Source organism: Notothenia rossii (assembly GCF_949606895.1).
Source record: "Notothenia rossii genome assembly, chromosome: 9".
Classification (NCBI taxonomy): Eukaryota; Metazoa; Chordata; class Actinopteri; order Perciformes; family Nototheniidae; genus Notothenia; species Notothenia rossii.
In genome coordinates this window covers 33,470,013-33,483,703 of record NC_136907.1, presented here as the reverse complement: position 1 = coordinate 33,483,703, position 13,691 = coordinate 33,470,013, and the positions used below count along the sequence as shown (strand labels likewise).

Here is a 13,691-nt window from a genome sequence, read left to right as displayed (position 1 = left end):
GGGGTGGCTTTGAAGTAATCCACTGATTTTGAGAGTTTTCTGATGGGTATTTGTGCAGTGAAGTGTATTTGTTTTGTCCTTTGTGAGTCTCAACCCTCATCTGCAGCTTTGGTGTGATTCTACATGGAGCTGTTGTAGATGCAAAGATATAATAACTAGATCCTGTGGGACCACGGGGAGCATATAACAAGGGTGTGAGTGAAATGATTTGTGTAACTATCAACTGCAGTTTGTTTCTTTACACCTAAAACATTGTCATGTTGGTGTGCTGTGCACATCTACTTTAGGTGTTATGGTTAGTTAGCCGTAAAGAATACTGCTCTTAAAGACTGTGGGGACTTTGTTCAGCACAGTGAATGCAAATTAATTGTCAATTGAAAATGTGTTACCAGTGGTGGCGCCAGAGTATTTCTTTTGGGTAATTTATGGTAGGGCTAACCCATACAGTGGTGGGGCTCAAGTAGGCGTGGGCGATATTGAAAAATATAATATCACGATATTTTTCAAGCAGTATCACGATAGACGATATTTATCACGATATTTTTTCATGTAGATTATTATGGTTATTTTTCAAGTTACTTAACAGTACAACCACCTACAAGGTAACAACAACTAAAATAACAATGAGTAACAGACCAAAATACCATTTCAAGCTGGTTTTAATTCTGCAATGAATCCCTGAATGAACAATTCAACAGGAATTTTGATATGGCTTCCTCAGTGTTCAAGTAGGTAAGCCTACACCCTACAACAAACGTTAACACTTTTTTCTTCACCAAGTAAAGTGCACTCTCTTGCTAAATAAAATAAAAATATTCAAGGCACAGTTTCTCAGTATAAAAATTCACTTTTTGTTTTAGGTAGCACTAGAAGTGTTGTAACATCAATAAACATGAAAAGGAGAGTAAAACATAACTAAGTAAAACATAAAACATCAATGAGGAAAAGTCAGTGCCAAACAATTCAAATGTAAACTTTAGACTTGAAGTGCAATCAAAGACTTTAGCTTAACTGAAAATCTGTTTCAAAAGGGAAAAACAATATAAATATTGATAAAATAAAATACAAGCCAACAGAATCAACCAAGACAATAAATGAAGTGCAATACTGTCTGAATCCTGACTAGACAGCTTGGTTTTTACTAACCGTTGTCAGTATTTAGTTACTTCGGCATCATTTCGAAATGTGTATTACAATTAAATCACGCTAAAATAGGTTAATTTTGTCATAGTTGGTTTCCACCACAGTATTTACATGGATATAAGCCCCGCCCCCTCTCCAGCACGTACTGTTTGAATGACAGGAGTAAACACAGCTGACAGCCGCGGTGAAACTCCAGCGGTAAGGGTGAGAATATTGGCATTGTGTCCGTTGTGCACGCAGCATAATGCAGTTCAGAAACCACTGTTCTTACGCTTTTAAAGCAACTTCGAGATTTTAACAGTATCAGGGGCACGCAGGCCATGGTGGCTGTAGGACGGGCAATTATTTTTCGGGGCTTCACGGCCAGACCGAGGAGCAATGCCGCCTTGAAAATCCTACCCTGGACAGCACTCACATTCTATGACTGAGTGACTCTCTGTATCACGATAGATATGATATATTTGAAAAGGCATATCGTGGAGACCTAATATTGTCTCGACGATATATATCGTCATATCGCCCACCCCTAGGCTCAAGTCAGTATTTGCAAAGTAATTACATACACGCTATATCTCCCCCCTTGACAGTGAAACGCCACGCGTGAGGTTTAGATTATTTCCCTGTCTCAATCAAAATGGAACTGTATGAAATAAAACGGCACATTTGTCTCGTAGTAAATAAAAAGGGATCACTGTGAACGTGACGTATAGTACACGTTGAAGATCCAATGGGGATACTGAATGGCGGTTCCGATTGATCTCAATCAGTAAGGCATGACGCAGACCCAACATTTCGTTGCTCTGATTGGCTGTAGGTCTATTCAATTTGCATTCGGAGGCATTTTGATCTGACCGCGGCCGCGCTGATATTATAACGCCAGAGAATTTCCACACCTTTAGTGTATAAAACTCCCCCACTACTTAGACTATTCCTTGCATCCCTCTTCTAATCTAGCATAAGCCCGAATGGTCTCAACCATATTGCATCAGTAACGTGCACTTGTTGTTACGGCAGGATCAGTTTGTGTATTGTGGACACGACCCGTATATTTTTGCAATCCGTGTTCTCAACATGCTTACTTTAACCATAATCGTTCATGGTGGGGCTAAGCCATTTCTTGGTATACCCCAACCATACCCTGGCGCCGCCACTGTGTGTGACCATGAAGAGTAATGCTCTGCCTCACCACTGCTGGGCCCACCTGTATGTGTGGTTTCACTGAGGACAGCTATAGGACTCAGCAGGCTCTGTAATGAATGCTCGCTGAAACCAGCGCCCTTTCTCCAGACTCTGGTACATTTGCAGTGGTTCCCATACTGTATTTGAAAAGCTTGCCTGACTATAGCTCACAGACTTCCCTCCATTTCATTTGATCAATTAAAGATTCTGAAATACACCAAACACCAGCAACCGGAGGAGAGAGTTCACAGTCTTTGCAGAATATATTTCATGTAGAGTTATACAATGCAATGATCTATCCATTGAGCATATTACATAAGAATGGACGCCCAGTTTAACTTTAACTTTAAATGTGGAGGCAACATTTTAAGCAGCAGAATCTCTTTCCAATGCAAACATGTTTCTAAATAAAGCAGTTTTAATTCAGCTCCAGAAAAGGCAATTGATCATTTAAGTCTTCTGAAGGGTTGATTCAAATGTAACATTTATTTTGACCATCTTTTTGCTGTCTTCTAGTTGCCCTCTGAGAGGGACATATATACAGGATACAGATACAAATAATGTTAACCGTAAAAAAAAAAGAAAGAAAGAGAACAAAAAAGACATTAGGCTAAATAAAGGGTCCCTTGCCCACGCCACACCCCCCATACCTTCCCGCCCGCCCCTGTTGCCATTTCCCAAAACCATACCTGATGCTTGTTCGCAATCATCTGAGTTCATCTATCAGACTTATTTTAGCATAACAATTTGTAATCCATAAAAAAATGTTTTACTTCTAATATAAACATTCATGTTTTGTTTTTATTTTGTATTGTTTTATTTTTTCTGACAATTTGTTCCCCCATTGATAAGCAGCGGCTTTGTTAAAAACGCTTTTTCTGATGGACAATGATGAACTACAGCCTGCTGCCAGACTCCCAGTCCAGCTCATTGTGATCACCCTCTCTCTGCCTTCTTACTGCGTAGCTGTAACTAGCAGCCTCTCCTGGGTGTGTGCGTGTGTGTGTGTGTGTGTGTGTGTGTGTGTGTGTGTGTGTGTGTGTGTGTGTGTGTGTGTGTGTGTGTGTGTGTGTGTGTGTGTGTGTGTGTGTGTGTGTGTGTGTGTGTGTGTGTGTGTGTGTGTGTGTGTGTGTGTGTGTGTGTGTGTGTGTGTGTGTGTGTGTGTGTGTGTGTGTGTGTGTGTGTGTTAGGGGTGTAACGGTTCACAAACATTTTGGTTCTGTACGTACCTCGGTTTTTAGGTCACGGTTCGGTTCAGTACATTTTCGGTACAGCAGAAACATTTATCACAAAACATAAAATATATATATTTTTGTATTATTATTAAACTGTGAATAATGTATTCACTCAAATAAATACAAAATATAATAAAATAAAAATTAAGGTGCATCATTTCGATGAACTGAAATAATCTGTATTTGAACTTTACTGTGCTAGTACTCACAAAACATACACTATTAGTTTTGGGGTTAAATTATTATTAAACTGTGAATATTCACTCAAATAAATACAAAAAATAATAAAATAAACATTAAGGAGCAGCATTTCGATGAACTGAAATAATCTGTATTTGAACTGTACTGTACTAGTACCGAAGCAGCCCGTTTGAAATAATGACTTGCTTGTCATTGTATTTTCATGTTTTAAAAAGAAAAATGTACTTGTCCACATTACTTGCCGAAAGGGCAGATCTGCTGGCACTAACAATGTCTCCTGCTGTGGAGCACACCCTCTCGCTAGGGACAGATGTAGCAGATACAGCCAGGTAGCGCTTTGTTAACATGGCAACATAAGGATATTTGGCGTTTTCTAATAGCTTTGGCTCGGTCTGAACTTTTTGCGAGTGGTGGAGGCTTAAATGCTAGTGGGAGTTGGGTTTGCGCTTCAGTCTTTTTTCTTTTGGTACCGCCCAGTGATATTCACGTTCTGGTGATGCCTTTTCAAATGAGTGTGCAAGTTTGATGTATTGCCAGCCGCGTAACCAATTTTAGTTGAAAAATGCCGACAAACAGCTTTGGTTCGGTCCACCTGTCTTTGTCCGTCATCCTTGTACGTGACTGCGAAACCAAAATGTTCCCAAACCGGACACTTCAATGATGCTGGAGGATTTTCGAGCTCAACTTTATTTGCGTTTGCCATTTCGACAGTTCCTCAAATTACTGACTACATTTGAACGCATCCCTGTGCACCCCTGTTTATAACGCCGTGCGTAGGATTCACGTGGGAAGGTTCCTTACGTAGTAGAAATCCAAAAAATAGGTACAGAAATTTTCCGACATTTTGCGATTCACCAAACAATGCGTACATGTGAGGAAAGTGCGTAAAGCACTTCCTACGCCGGTTTCCCTTTATAAATCACAATCGACTCAAAATGCGGTGCAGCTTTTGCGGGCTTCACGTAACGCTTATATTTGCCTATAAATAGTCAAAGAAACGCCCATTCATTAATTCATTTTGACTGACTTTATGAAGAAGATAGCAGGAAATGACGACAGAACAGCTAAAAAAGACATCTCACACCGTGTCAGATTTTGGTTATTTTGGGGAGGCCAAGATAAATCATATTGTTTGGTGGATGCAGTTTGAACCAGAGTAGCAGCATGGAGGTCGGATCATCACCAAAATAAATAAATAAGTGGTCTGAAAAAGGTTCATGACAAAATAAATACACATAGCCTTCCTCAGGCAGTGTGTTTGTACCGGGGACAGGAGACACCCCCTTGATGAGAAACTGTAAGAAATGATCGGGGAATCCCTCCGGAGTGGAGTCATGACGACTGGATCTGAATTATGTTTTCGTATTTGGTGGTTTGTGTCCCAGCTTTCGATCAGCTGTGCGCAGCGTCTCCACTGCAGCAACTCTATATCCACCAGTTAAAGGAAATACAACTAATGTGTTGCGTAATATTAGCTGTACAATTTACCACATGGTGTTCTTAGTTTCCATACCTCCTGTGTTTTACAAGCGACTTATCAAGTCTTAGCAAACGGCATAAAACAAGATGAAACATGATAGTATATAAAACCATGCTTGTATACAACCTATAGAAACGCAAAACGAAATCAGTTTAGACGTAATTCTGTCCTCCTGCTTACCACATCATTTATGAGAAAACATTTCATAACATTAACACAACATATTCGAGGTGGTTTTAAATAACATATCCGTATTTATTTATTTCTCCAAGTTATGTTTTTGTGTGCACTGAGGAGTCTCAAACAGGCGTTTGTTAAATCCTTTTAAGATTGGCTTTGATCAATGTTTGAAAAATGAATTCTTCATATATGATAAATGAGGTAACATTTTATTGATGATATTATTTCCACATATTTCTCTCCATTCTTCCTTCTGCCAACGGTGTCGCAGTTTCTCGTCTCTCCCGTTTTTGTGCTTAGTGCGTACGCATGGGTTAGAGTTTGCGTGGAGGACCGCACGTTTTCCCGTCAAGTTAGTATTTTATAAATCGCAAACATTGCGTAGAAACTGGCGTACGCCATTTTTTGAGCGTATATCCCTTTATAAATGAGGCCCCAGCTCTCATAGTATTCCTCTCGTCCAATGAAATGACTTGGTCGCTCTATGACGCGTTGAACCCAATGTGAGCAAATTACTCTGAATGCTGCGCCGCAGCACCTGAGATTACTTCCAAAAAGTTGTCCACTTTCTCAATTTTTTACGTTTAATGTTATATTCGTTCGGTACACTTCGGTACACACGTGTACCGAAGTGAATGGTCACGTGTACCGTTACACCCCTAGTGTGTGTGTGTGTGTGTGTGTGTGTGTGTGTGTGTGTGTGTGTGTGTGTGTGTGTGTGTGTGTGTGTGTGTGTGTGTGTGTGTGTGTGTGTGTGTGTGTGTGTGTGTGTGTGTGTGTGTGTGTGTGTGTGTGTCTTTATATGACACTGTCCTCTCCAGGTCTGTGTGTAGCCTCTGCTCTGAGGGAAATCACTTACTGTGTGTTAGTCTCAGTCCGGCTGCGTGTCATGCTGCATAATTGAGTTCAAATTGAATATGAGCTACAAATCAGTTCCATTAATGGAGGATTGGATAGTGTCTTGTGAGGGCACGAGGTGGAGAAATCTCCCCAGTCCTCACACATACACACTGAAGCCCCCATGCAGGCACACATGACTCAGGGTCTGCTCACTGAGGAATGGCTCATTATTTTCCAACACATGGAGAACAGTCAGTGCATGTTCAGCTTGTTTCATTTCCTTATTTTACTTCTTACGATGTTGGATAAGAAATCACAAGGTATTATAGAACTACTGTAGATGTGCATGTGCAAAGTAAGCAAATACATAAACAGACTATATTTATTTTATAGTGTGCCTGTGTGCTATGAGGGGCCGTAAGTATTGGTAATAATATTAATAAAAACAACAACGTTTCAGTTTGTTCGTTTATTACGATGAACGTTAACCAGAGGCCTGTACTACGAAGCTGGTTCAACCTAACCTGGATATGTTTGAGTTAGCCGGTTGGCCTAATCCAAAACATACGCGCTCTCGCTAAACGGTACTACGACGCGGGTTATCAAGTGGCCCTGAGGGCCGGCTCGTAGCACTGACGTTGATGGTCGCCTTGGGCGCAAGATGTGGGGGGCGCTGCGCTGGTATTTCTGGGAGGGAAAAAAACATTTTTGACAGTTGGGGCTCATCCTAATTTTCGGCCTTGATGTAACAAAATTCATAATTAAGTAAATGTAACACACTTTTCACCCCGCTTACACGTTTCATTTGCCCGGTACGATGGGCGCTGTAAGTGATGAAAATGGGGGATTTTGGCTTATCTGGCGCCCGCAGCTCACAGCCAAAGTGCGAGTGAGCGTGGGAGAGAGGGAGGGTGCACCGGCGCTGTTGTTATTAGAATCTGGTGCTAGCTGCGCTAACGGATATAAGAAGAAGATGTTTCTACAATAATGTGGGGGGAGAGTTCTCTCCAGTCAGACCGAGAGGCTGATAACTACAGCTCAGTGAGGTAAACGACTCTGAGTGTTTACATAGTTAACTTTAAGTTCAAACGGTTTGGTCACAATTTATGTAAACGCATATTTCCAAAGGCACTCCTTTATAATTATTGGGATAAACAGGTTTGAAATAATTTCAATGTATACTATAGGACAGTAACCAAAAATATCCTTTAAAACTGGAGAGATAAAAAAAAATGCATAAATAAATAAATGCTAATAGTTCAAATAAGATATGAATGAACAACACAAATAAAATAAGTTACATTCATTTGTTATTGGCTATGGTAGGTTATTGGTTATGTTCACATACTTATTTGATTACATCCACTTGTCTAAGATGAAAACAGAGACTTTCGACCCAAAACCAGCAGTTGACTTGTGGATGCAAGCAGCTAATCGCAGACTCAACCAGAGAGAAGGTAGTAGGCCTACATCATCAGCTACCATGTCTGACAGAGGAAGACAGTGAGGAGAACAGTCGGGAGGAGGGTAGTGATGACAGCTTGTAGGATTACTGGTCGTCTAATGTTGTCTTGTGTTCACCTCTGCATGTGTGTTCAGTGCCGTGTGTCCAATAAAGTCAAGACTCCCTCAAAAGTTACGGTTTATTTCATTTTAAGGATGCGCACCAAGCAACATCTCCTTTGAGAACCAGGGCAAAAAAGTTATGTGCACCCCTGAGTATAATCCTTCTTAATGTTTTACACTTCTCTATTGTGTTTTAACTTGTATTCTACGGATAGCATAGTTAGCACAGATGTAGCTGTTTCTCGCTCGTTAGCTGAATAAAAAGACCAGTAAGAAATAAAGTGCTTGAATTTCACTTACCGAAGAAACTGCATTAATGGACGGTCTGTTTGAACAGCAGAGCCATAAGATATGTCCGATATTATGAAGAATACTCCACCAGGGAGGTATACTACGAAGCTGGATTTTCCTAACCTGGATATGTTTGAGTTAGCCGGTTGGCCTAATCCAAAACATACGCGCTCTCGCCTTGTCCTATCTAGTTCGATGCGCGTTCACATGAAAGGGGTGGTATTTGGAGCATTCGACCAATCACAAACATGGACAAGCGTACTGACAGTGCAGCATCATACTTCCTGAATGAAAAGTCAACTATATAATTAGACACATATGAAGACGTTAAACTTTAAACATCCATGACTTACACTTTATCCAGGATAAAAGCCACATAGCTGCACCTGCAAGGTGAATACAGCTGGTAAAAGAAAAAGTGGTTGAATGCGTACATTAACAGGTTTATGATATCACTGCCTAAGACACGAGTGGATCTGACTTTAATTAAATTTGTCTCGAGTGTTTCGTCAACTTAATGTGTTGCTTAAAATAATACTTCTGCATACAGTATGTGACCCTGTGAGTGTTGCACGGCCAGATACGGCTCAGCTGACTCAGATAAGGAGATATATGATACATTATGATGTGATATGCCGCGGACTGTACTTAATGTTACTCTGATCCGGTTACTTATGTTGTGGCAGATATTTAAGTAAGCTTTCTTAACGCTAATGTTATAATAGTCAGATTGCTCTGAAGATGGGAGGTGATATTCTATTAATGTTCATGTTCACAAAATAAGCGGGTATTAAAGTGTAAACGGACAACAAAATGGAAATGGAAATGAAAAGGCCTGATGGGGGTGCTAAATCAGTCTTTTTCTCATCATGCATCTTCTGTGTAGTGATCCAATATCGTTACCATAGCCTTGCCCTTTAACAGTTATTACGAGCCCTGGCTCAGCCTTACTCACCAAGAGCCCAGCACCTAGCCTTCTTACAGGCAAAGTCACTGATCAAGTCCTTGAAGTCCAGCTTTCTAGCAAACTGTCTTTCAATGGACAGCATGGCAAGACTGCAAAGCCTTATGGGGGGACAGGGCTGCGGAGCCTAATATGGATCTGTCGGTCCTGGCACCAGGGGAGGGACAACTGATTTAGTATGAATAGCTGCTAAAAATGGACCTGCATTTATTAAGTGTCAGCTAAAAGAGTGAAATTAAAACCTCTGAATTTTCTGTGAAGATATTAACAGTACTTAAAGGTGGGGTAGGTAATTTTGGAGAAACCAGCTCGAGTGCGCTAGAATTTGCAACCGGAAAAAATCTGCCACTTCCTTACAGAGCCCCTCCTCCAACCCACACGAACACGCACATGACCAATGAGGGCATGAGATAAGTTTGTGCACAGATGGAAGGCTGACAGGAAGGTAGGCCATCCAGTTATTTTAGCCAGGCCGGCTCAGATGATTGGTCGTGCTTTTTATAGCGCCACGGCTTCCACAGATGACATTTCTTTATGGATTTTTTTTTAATGCAAAACATTACAATTATTATTTACAATGGACTACGCTTAGCTAACAGACTAATTTCCACTACTCATGGACCACACCCACCTTTTCTTTTGAAAAACTGGGTGACATACTGTCACCCTTTAGTCCCTCTCTCTTGTCTTTCTCTCCTCTTTTCTTTCTTGAAAGCCTGACTTTGTTAGTCGTTGAGACATCGTACACATGTAAGTACTAGCATCCCTCCTCACATGCTCTCACTAGTCTCTCTCTCTCTGCTAGAAAGGGCCGGTCAGGTGCTGCACAGCGTTTGGAGGCAGGACCAAACCATTACATGTAAATAGAGGGGGGTGTTCGATGCTTTGGATAATTTACTTTTGGAAGAAAATAAGTTAAATGAATCATAAGTTTCGTGAGTACATCATCAATATGACGTTATATTAATGTTAATTATTGATGATTGATGAAAGGTTACTTAAACATTTTTTTCTTAATGTTCTAAAATTTGTTGGGGCCCCTGTCAGTCACGGGCCCTTAGAATCATCCTAACTTTTCACCCCCTTACGGCACCCCTGGCGCCATGAGACAACTAAAAATCAAGTTTCCAAAATCCGACACTGAGGTGGTCTTAACGCTCCGGCAGATGACAGCGCTGACAAAGTGTGTTTCTCGCAGCGAGACGCTACAATACTAATTGTGGGCTTATCATGTTGATTCGGCCACAACAGAAAAAAGAAAAACAAACTCTCGCTCTCTCCAGAGGGGCAGGTCAGCCAAAAAGGCCAAACGGGCCGTTGCCCGGGTAACATTAGCCCGTACCTGTGCACGTCCCTGGTGCGATGTGTTCAGTAGTGAATGTGAGAGTATTTCAGTAGTATGTGCGTGAGGTTAATTTATAGTTGGATGTGTGAGGTTAATTTTCAGTAGTGTGTGCGCGCGAGGTGTTCAGTACTGAATGTGAATTGTGCAAGGCCAGATCTTTTCAGTAGTGTGTGTGCGAGGTGATTTTGAATTTTGGCCTACACGGCCCTTCATAGTGTGTTCATTCCTAAGAAGAACCATGTCCCTTTTGAATTAAATTAAACACAAATTGTGGCCAATTCATAACTAAAACATTTCTTGTGAGCAAAAATGTGGAATATTATATGATATTCCACATTCCACGCCTTGATTGATTAATCATGGCGGAGGATATTTGAGTATTCCTCCCTCGGCCTGGCTGTGCCTACTTTCTGAAACCCGGCCTTTAATTACAGACCGTGGCTCCGGCAGAATGTAGTCTGGATGTCCTGATGACATTTCATGCACTCCTAGTCTTTCGGAGACACCAAGATTCAACACCATTAATAATGTTCCTTACACTGTGGAATAAACTCTTATCTGACATACAGACAGAAATGTGACACACTTCTCACTTATGCTGATTTCCTTGTTTTCTTAATTTCTTTGAATAAATGATCTTCCCTTGAGATGAAATCCCTCTCTCTTCCATTGAGGAAATATTTTAGCTTCGGAGACAATTGATTGAAATGATTTCTAATAATGATGGCTTAAATTATTGTTAAACTGAAATATTATCTAATTGTGTTTGTTTAGAAGATGTCCTTATTATTGTGTTTTGATTCTATATCATTTGAATGTCTGTCTTTCTCCAGCAAATCTCAACTAATTGCACATTAAAAGCAGTTATATTTGGAATGCCATAAGCGCTCTGACGCTGCCTCCTGCTGGCCCTGTCCATGGTGCTGAATGTGTGCCATCTTGGTTTTCAGTGTATTCAGACAATACAATAGCGTTGCAGTCGGGAAGAAAAGCAATGTGGAGCGGCACCTCAACACTTCATAAGGAGTTTAACCGTGACACTTTTCGAAATCCCGTTTGTGTCCCCCCACTTTACAAATAGGCTTATGTTTATTTGTATTATTTTTTTAACGCAAGCCGTCATCGCCACAGAGAAGCACCTCTTTGAGCAAGCGAGACAGAGAGAGAGAAAGAGAGGGAGAGAGAGAGAGAGAGAGAGAGAGAGCTATGAGCACACCTTTATCTATTTAATATAGCCTAGTTGTATAAAATAAAGTAAGAAATCATTCCAATGTGTACTATAGGACAGTAAACAGTTTAAAAGAGGAGTGATTAGTAAAATATGCATAAATAGAAAGAAAGAATGCTAACTACAGTAGGTAACATAAGATAAGAATAAACCAGTTGAAATGATTTGTTATTGGTTGTGATCATATTCTAAAGATGTTTGGATTATTGAAAAGTATACAGCTCCCTTTCATTTGAGCATTGAGAGCTGTATCCATAAATTCATTTTGTGCTCAAAGTGCACCAGATTGATGCATTTCACTTCAACATTTAAAAAAGAAATCTTCCCATGCCCCCGGACCCCCTAGAGGATGTGAGGCCCCCCCTAGAGGAGGTGAGGTCCACCCCCAAATAAAGCAGGTTAAAATAATTAAATTGAATAAATGTTCTTTTAGTAAACACTGAAAATGGGTCCCACAGGCCCAAACAGCAAACAAAGGTTAAAGGCCAGCATATAATAATGTTCAAATGTGCTAAATATATAAAGTGCAAAAAAACAAAAAAAGAGGAGTAAAAGTAGCTCACGACTTGTTTTATTTTTTTAAAGTAGCTCTCATCCTAAAAAAGGTTGGAGACCCCTGCTGTAGAACGATACATTTGACAATTTTAAGCTTGGCCTACCATTTGATTGGAGCGATGAGGAATAGCTGGGGCTTGAAAAGGCCCACCTGTTCAAAGTGGGGAATGACGGAACACGTTTGAGAACCACTGCACTAGAGGATGAGAAATTGTTGGACCACTTTCTCCTAGACCACATGTGAGATCTTCAAACACAGTAGGGCTGTGTAAAGAAACAACAACTGTATCATGTTTAGCAATCAAGCAGCAGGCTTCATGAAACTATTTGTGGAATGCTGGTGTTACTTTTTTGTGTTCTCCTGAAGAGGCACAGACTGTTTGTGAAATCACAGCGATTATAAAGTGATCCGTCGGCAGGAGTATGAAACTACTTTCTGAATAAAGCCTGTATTTTGTTGTTAGACATAACGTCCAGTTCACTTACTCATTCTCTATTATGTTGTTATGTATAATTTTACATTGAATTCTCATTTCATTTCATTTCAAACCTTTATTTAGACAGATTAGTCCCTTGAGATCATCGATCTCATTTACAAGGGAGACCTGCATCATTTAGTTCCACATGAAACATAAAAACAACATACAAACAACAGAGGATATCATATTTACATATTCAACATTTACAAATACCCAGAGTGTCAGAAAGCATTTCATTTAGACATGCCTTAAATACATTCAAAGAAATAAAAATGCTCAATTTCAATTTTGCCTGTAGACTGTTCCAAGCAAGTGGAGCTGCGCACATAAAAGCTGTCTTACCTAAGACAGTCCTTACTCTTGGCACATCTAACAAGACTATATCCTGTGATCGCAGACAATAGCTGCTTGCAACTTTCTGCTTTATCAATGAACAGATATAATACGGGAGTTTGCCCAACATAGCTTTATAGATAAAAGTGTACCAGTGACTGAGCCTCCGTACAGTGAGTGATGGTAAACCTGCCTTGGTATACAATGTACAGTGATGAGTAAGTGCTTTACAGTTAGTGACAAATCTCAGAGCACTATGATACGCAGCATCTAGTTTGCTTAGGTAGTTGGCAGGTGCATTCATATACAGCAGATCACCATAGTCCAGCACAGGTAAAAAGGTCACAGTGACTAGCCTTTTCCTGGCCTCAAGCGAGAAACAGGACTTATTCCTGAAAAAGAAACCTAGCCTAACCCTCAGTTTTTTAAGCAGGTTATTGACATGAAGTTTAAAAGAGAGACAGTCATCAAGCAAGATACCAAGGTATTTGTAACAGGCAACAACTTCAAGTTTTGTTCCTTGCGTTGATACAATATCTAAAACAGGCTCTGGTGACTTTTTAGCTTTTGAAAAGAGCATTATCTTGGTTTTATCCACATTTAAAAGAAGCTTTAGTTCAGAGAGCTGAGTCTGAATAATGTTAAAAACAGCCTGTAATTTAACAACCGCCT

At 40.4% G+C, this 13,691-nt stretch overlaps 1 long non-coding RNA gene across 2 annotated transcripts in view; it reads left to right on the top strand.

Moving 5' to 3' along the window:
• Positions 1-13,691, top strand: part of LOC307018550 — a 144,112-nt gene that overhangs the window by 66,839 nt on the left and 63,582 nt on the right. The window lies entirely within an intron of this gene.